Source organism: Acinonyx jubatus, chromosome A3, assembly GCF_027475565.1.
Source record: "Acinonyx jubatus isolate Ajub_Pintada_27869175 chromosome A3, VMU_Ajub_asm_v1.0, whole genome shotgun sequence".
NCBI classification, from domain to species: domain Eukaryota; kingdom Metazoa; phylum Chordata; class Mammalia; order Carnivora; family Felidae; genus Acinonyx; species Acinonyx jubatus.
Genome location: NC_069388.1, coordinates 65,388,204 through 65,396,090, shown reverse-complemented (window position 1 = coordinate 65,396,090; position 7,887 = coordinate 65,388,204).

Here is a 7,887-nt window from a genome sequence, read left to right as displayed (position 1 = left end):
GGCCTAGAAAATTACAGTCTATCTATGAAGACTTCAACTTTCTGAGATACTTAGATTTTTAGGTATCTAAAAGGGACCTCTAAAGATAACTTTTTCATCTGAGTCCTGAATTTCACAGAAAGGAAACTGAGGCCTGAAGGAATTTGAGGCACACAACTAGTTAGTGAAATCTGACTCCCAGTTTTCTTCCCTTCTCTATCCCATGCCTTCTTTTTACTTTTGCTTTTTGAATGACAGGATATTCAAAGGCCACTGAGAGAGAAAAAAACAAGACCGTTTCTGCCTCTTTAAGAAAGGCCAGTAGAGCTCCAAAACTTCTAGAAAGAAAAGAGCCAATTATTTAATCTAATTTCAGGAACAGTCTTGATCTTATTAGCTTAGGGACTGAATAAGGAGGCAGAGGCCCTACAAAGCAAGATTTATTACTGCTTTCCATGAAAGCAGAGGGAAAATGAAAATTGGCTTAATGGGGATTTGGGCCTATAATGTAATTCTTGTCTCAGCTTAGAGAAAACAATCCACAAACAAAAGGTCAATGGATCCTAGTAGTGATCTCCTGAGCTAGTGAGGAAATGGGTCACCTGCCATTTCTCCTGGGGCTCCTAGGATTAGAAGTTGCTTCTGTGGTATGGAAGCCTAGAAAAGAAGTAATCCATTGAACTCACATTGCCCTGGAAAGTGTGTTTAAGTGCCACTGCTTCACCAGATCAGTGAAGCAGTGAATAAGATTTTCTTACAGGGAAAATCTCTAGCAAAGATGTAGCTAGTGATAGAAATATGAGTTCCTAGGGGAAGAATTTGCAGGTGAAAATGGACAAAAGGAAGGGAGGTTGGGGCAGTATCAATTCAATAAGCATTTATTGAATACTAACTATGTAGTAGACACCAAGAGAAAAATTAAGCCTTCTCTGTTTCTGGAAATGCTTGCAGATGAGTAGGAACTAGCAACCACAGAAGAACTTGTTCCCAGGATTCAGACACCAATATGCAAAACTGTCCAGTATCCCACAATTCATTTCCATTCTGAGACTCTTGTTATGTTACAATTATTAGGCAACACAGTTCACTCCTGTGGGCTACAAAACTCCCCAACTAATTAGCAGCTCACAGATGTTACCCTAGCAGCTGGGTGCTGGATGAGGCACACACATCCAGTCAAAGTCTGAGGATGCTTAAAAGAAGAAACAGAAATTCAAGAGTCAACAGAAGCACCCAGTTTCCTTCCCCAGATGTCATCAGTGCAAATACCCAGCAGACCCTGCCCTAGTCCAGTTCAGAAATTCAGCTCTCAAAGGCCACCTCACTTTATCGAGTCTTTAGTTGGAAAGAGACTGCTTGCTTGTGTTTTAAAAAAAATAGCATTATCCATCATGGGATCTAACCCAGGCCAATGCCAGTTGGATCAATCAACCTTTTAAAAATCTTTTTAGGATAAATATTCAGCTACAGTCATGAATTAAAGATGTAAGGGAGAGAACAATAGTACACAGCTTACAGTGGTTAACACTGGGTTTAAAACTAAAGTGTGATGTTGCATGAATCTTCTTGTTGAGGCTTCATACGAATTGAGTAAAATTTGCTTTAACCATCTCTGTTCTGATAAACATTAAGGATTCTTGAATTTTGTGGAAAGTAAGGAGGTGAATGACTTCCATAGGGAAAGGGGAGACAGGTCATGGCTAAATCAACCTCCAAACAACAGAATTTTCTTTTAAAATTTTATTTATTTTTTTCACGTTTACTTATTTTGAGAGAGAGAGAAAGAACACGAGCAGGGGAGGGGCAGACAGAGAGGGGGAGAGAGAGGGAATCCCAAGCAGGCTCTGTGCTGTCAGTGCAGAGCCCTATGTGGGGCTCAAACCCAGGAACCATAAGATCATGACTGGAGCTAAAATCAAGAGTTGGATGCTTAACTGACTGAGCCACTCAAGTGCCCGCCAAACAACAGAATTTTCTACTAAAGCTGTGTATCTGGTTGCTAAATAATAAATGCTTTATTGGCCAATTTTACTTATCCTCCTACAGATAGATATATTTTCAACTTATGAATCCTTGTGTACATACGGAACAGATGAGGTAAGTGGTGGTATTCATAGCCATTAGGGTAACTCTATGAATCCCTAAGTGAATTACCCATTGTTCCTCTGTATTTTTTTCAAGTCAAGTTATGTCAAAGATTTTAGGAAGCAACAGGACTGGGTTCATGTGTTACCCCGGGCCTCTCACTCAGAAGGGCCCCATACCTGGGGTTTGATGCTCAGCATTTGCCATCTTAAAACTGGTAGTAATTTAATTTTGAATTTGTGTTAAGTGAAGTCTAAAGGAACAATGGAGCATGCGCCCAGGGGCTTAGAGCCTTGACTCTCCTGCAGTAGTTTCTTCCTATACCTTTCTGACTCCTTGGGATGGGTTCTTGATGGATTCTTGTTCCCTGTCCCCTAGGGACCTGAGCCTCACCTGGCCTCCCCTTCCCCACCCCTGATTTGTGATTGCTGCCACCATCAGGTGGGGATGGTGACCAGTTTGTATCAGTGGGGGGAGGCCTGTGTGCCACTGTTGTCCTCTGTTCATGACATGGGCCTGGGCACAGGTGTGAGGAGGGTCAGGTTGGGTGTGCATTCCATGGCATCTCATGGTAGGGCAAGGTGGTAGCAATTCCTGCTCTGGGCTGGTAGTGCCAAAGTGCATTTGGTCAGCAAATTAGGAGCATCCTCTGATCCAGGTACCGAGTACAGCCAGCACGGAGGTTATAATCTCTCAGGGAGTCACCTATTGACCATGGGTTAGTGCAGAGGGCCATGGGAAGGGGGAGATTAATTTCTTCCTCACTCCCAGTCAGGGTCCTACATTTTCATTTTGCAATGGACCCTGTTGGCAAGCGGTCAACTTCAAAGACTGTGGGGTTAGGGAGAAGCCTACTTCTTACTATAATTTTTATTTGGCATCTAACTTGGTATAAAACCTGTTGATAAATACATTACAAGAAGAAAAAAAGTAAGTTCCTACCCTCAAGGGGCTTATCATCTTGTTGGAAATAGATGAAAATTGATACAGATAAAATAACAAGGTTCCATAAAGGTCATGGAACTATAGAGGGGTCCTGAAAGTAGTATTTAAATCTGGAGGTGAGGGAGGAGGATCCTTGGTAAATGTGCTACAAAATGTAGAGAGGCTAGTGCAACCTTACAATGTACCCTGACATGATGATCCTCGTATGTTTTTAGTTCAAGGCCACTCACAGCATTCTAGGGGGAGGACCATCTTGGTATGAGGGGAAGAGGTGAGAACAGGCATGTTTGACATGGGAGAGAACTGAGGAAGTAAGAAGAAGTAAATGGGTTTAAGCCTGCTAGCCGTGTACACTGAGGTACACAGAGAGGCTGCTACTATTTAACATGGCAAGCCGCTTCAAGTTCTTCCTAGACCAGCAAAGACAGAACAAAGGGAGCTGACCTTATGTTTAAGCAAATGACGGAGTGAAGTCAGGTTTCACAGTGAGCTCCGTTATGATGGAAAAGCAAATATTCTCTGGTGAAGGTTGACTTAATTAGCCATTTTAATAATTCATGAGTCTTTAAAATGTTTGCCAGAAGATTCAGAGCTCAGATTCTGCTACTGGTATTTAGTTCTGGGTTTTCTCTATCACAAATTGTGCTGCCTAATGGAGCAATGGCAGGAGCAAGCCTGGGAATGTGAAGTTTGGTTTGGCCAGAGTGGGCACAGTTCTTAACCTTTTGGGGCTTAGAATCTCTTTGAGAACCTGGTGAGAGTTCTAGACCCTTGGTCTAGGAAAATGTATGTAAATTCAGGGTATTACTGGCTCCCAGAAGTCTCCCTTGAACTCCAGTTTAAGAATCTACAGTTTAGATGATATCTAAGGACTCTAACATCTTTTTAACTTACCCACAAGCCAGTGTGTTAATATGTCACCCGGAAATGCTGTGACTCTTCAGGATTGCAGGCAAGCAGCCTCATGTGGACGTTTGCAAAGTAAGAAATGCAAAATGCAGTATTTGTTCATTAGGCTGCAGCAATGCTAATGCAGAAAAAAGGACTGAATGAATCAAAAGCCATGAGTCAGCTCCCTCCCCACCACCTGCCAGCAAAGCAGCCTGCTGGAAGCTAAGGGATTGAGCTGGAAGTCAGATAGCCTGGGCCTCAAATCCTGGCCCAGGCACTTTCTGTGACTTGGGGGACCCACCTGACCTCTCTTTGCCTCAGTTTCTTCATTTGTAAAATGAGACCAATAAGATGTATCCTATATGCCATGTTCTGAGGAAGAACTGAGCCAACCTTTGTTAATTAGGTATAGTTCCTGGGCCATAGTAATGCTCAGTAAAGGTAGCTCATTCCCCTGATCTCACCCACAAGGAGGAGGGGTGCTGTGAATTTAATGCTGTGGGAGGGGACAGACTGAGGAGTGGCTGGGAGCTCTCCATGAATTCTGTGGATATGTGGTTCCTCTCCCCCTCCCTCATTACCTATAAGGCTCCCCTAAAGGAATGTGGGCTGGGTTCAGCTCAGAAGGCTGGGGAGGGACCCTGTGTATCAGCCTTGGTCTGGAGCAGCTCCCTGTCTTCTCCCCTCTATTGCTGCTCAGGAGTGTGGAGGCTGCAGGAAATGATGGGGGAGATCCTGGGCTTTTTCTGGCCACAGGCCTGACTGCAGCAGAGAAGAGAAAGAGGCGGGTGGGGGAGGCAGTCTCCCTTCTTCTCGGTTTCTGAGCAGGCAGTCTGCTTGTTATTTAGGAGCCCACAGTGAAGCTGGGGCTGGTCCTGGGGGACATGCAGAGCTTGGCAAGATACAGCTTCTGCTCTCAAAGACTGCACAACTTTGACATGAAATAAGACAAGCCCCAGAAAGGAGAGTGGAAGGACCACATTGCTGGATGCAGAATGTCCTGTTCAATATGGAGTTCAGAAGGGAGGGGGCACGAGGGCAGGATGGTGGAAAGAACGTTTAGGCAATGCCAGGCACCTGACGTGCACTGGGTCTCACTCTCACATCACACTCCAGGGTACATGCTCTAATTCTTTATCCTACGATGAGGAAACCGAAGCTCAGAGAGGTAGTGATTGACTCAGAGGCAACAGCTGCAAAGTGGTGCCAGGGCATTCAAACCAGGTCTGCTGTCTCTGAAATCCTTTCTCCTCATTCCCCATCCAGGTTGGCTAGGTGAAATGGGAGGCCTTCATAGTCCTCACTCTGAGGCCTGTGAAGCCATTATCAGCTGCGTACAACACTATGCGCAGAATCCAGGCTCGGTAAATATTTGCTCCATGAATGGGAAGGAGGGAATGCTCTAGGCAGTTCTAGGCAGTTCACGTGCACTGTTTACTTTTCTTCCCACATTCTCCCATGAGGGATCATCATCCCTCCCTTCCCTCAACTGAAAACAAACGCAGAGTGGAATGAGTGAAGTGCCTGGATTACACAGAACCTGTCCCAGAGACTGACAGTGGATCAGTGAGAAGTAGTTCTGCAGCGGGCAGCAGCAGGAAAGCTTCAGCCCCGTTTGGGCCTCTGCCGAGGAGGAACCCTGTCATCCTAGGGAATTTTCTGAGCAGTCTCCTGACCTGATTTGTAACTAGTGATGTGAATGCATTACCTAAAGCTGAGTGCCAAGCAGAGAACAAAATGAGACCACCTCTCCATTCATGTCCGGCCACTGATTCCATGATGTTGATAAACTGATTTTTAAATGGAAAGGGCTTTGTCATCATGATCTTTCAATAAAATTCTAGCAGAGCTCTTTACTTCCTGACCAAGGCCCTAGGGGATCCATTTTAACATGCTGGATATGACATAATCCCCAGGGTCAGCTTTTTATTTCATTGCCTTCATAAAGCTATCAGAGTATGTGGCTAGAGTTTACCTTAAATAATAGACTTTTGGATGGTAAGAGCCTGTATTATTACTTACACTTAGTAAGTCCCTTTGGATAGTAAGAACCAACATAACATTAATTTTCTTGCTGTCACTGACAATACGAATTGGTTTCGTGTAAGAACCAGGAGCTCACTGGATTGAATTTAGGAAACTGGAAAAACAAATTTGACTTCAGTGGATTTGAATGATTACAATGTACTAAACATATAAAGGCTAGGAAGCTAATTTATCATTGCTTTCAGTTTTATTTATTTGAAACTCCTTCATGGTTGGTATAAACAGGCTTTATTAAAGATTATGAATTCAATTTCCAAATGAGTTGTAAATGGCTTTCTATAGAGAGATTACTCGATTTGTTGTTTTCCTGAATAAAACATGTTTTTGCCCAGTGGGGTTACGTAGCCCATATATTAATATTGGAACATCATTCTGTTGAGCTTGGCATCTATGATGTGCAACGTTTGATTTGTTCTCTGATCTATTTGTCTTCACTTTCTTTAATAAACACTGAGACCAAATGCATAACCTCTTAAGACCTGCACTTCAATGAATCATAAGAGAATGTCTGTCTGTGTGGAAGTTTATCATTTGAATGATAATTCTGGTTTCCTTTAAAAATGTTAAAGTGTCTGCTCTTCAAAATAGACTGCTGTGAGAGACATGAGGGATGCTGTGGGTCACTGATGAGGAATCATAATTGACCTTAGTTTTTGTTGCATGGTAACAGACTCTCTGGGTATTAGATCATTGCATACCACAGAACTACCAACACACTGCCCTCAAAGGGGAAAATTTTACACTTGCGATTAGGAAACTAGATATAGCAGACCCTTGTAGAAGGGCAGCCTGTCAGTAGAGCTGGAGCCTACTGTAAAAGTCTGAACAGACTTTTACAATTTCAACAATTGAAATTTAACAATTTCAATCCTTTCACAAAAGGATTGTAACTTTTATGGCCCAGTGCCTACTGGAATAATGCACTGCACAAACGAAAACACTGTAAAGGGAATTAGTATCCACGTGAAGTATCTCAGGATACTGAAGCTGGGTAGGATCTTGGGAGGCCATTTGTTTTCACTGTCTCAAGCCAGTTTGCATATTTTCATATATTAAACCTACTGTCTAAAGAGCTAGAAAAACTAATTGCCTAAAGAGAGAGGATTCTCTCTCTCTCTCTTTTTTTTTTTTTGGTTGAGAGAGAGAGAGAGAGAGAGAGCGAGCGAGCACGAGCAGGGGGGAGGGTCAGAGGGAGAGAGAGAGTCTTAGAGAGAGAGAGAGAACTGATGCAGGGCTCCATCCCACAACCCTGGGATCATGACCTGAGTCCAAATCAAGGCTGGATAGTCAACCGACTGAGCCACCCAGGCACCCCAAGAAAGAAGATTCTATCTCTCTCCAGGAAACCCTGTGTTTTGTTGTTGTTGTTGTTATTTTACTATATCATAAAACTCCAGGTAGAAGGATACAGAGCTCTAGTGGAGAGGAAGTCATTATCCAATGTCATTTTTGAAAGAAATGATTCCACTGTTAATAACAGTAATATGTTCATACCATAATTCAGCAACTTTTAAGCAGTCTCCAATAAAAAGACTTGAGTATCTCAGATCAAACTAAATTGGGTCACAGACCAAACTGATTTTAAATTTATTGTCTTTAAGATTTGAAGTTGACTCAGTAATTCTGAAGTCTAGCAAAGATATATAAATAAACTATTCACTCATAAATATGTAGCAACCTCAAGAGTGAGTCAGTCTAGAAAAAGCAGTATAATAAAACAAAGTCAAATTCCTATCTCGAGGCAGCCTGCCCCTTGATGTGGAGGGTGGTGAGAGACTGGAAGACCGCTGGTCTACTTTCTAAGTTCTTGCTTAAACCCCAAACTTCCTCTCCTCTTATTAAACTCCCAAACATCCAAGTTTGCCATTTTCCACTTCCCATTTTGGAAGATAATTCTATTTTCCCAAGACGCTTTAAATAATCCTAAAGTCCAGCCTCTTC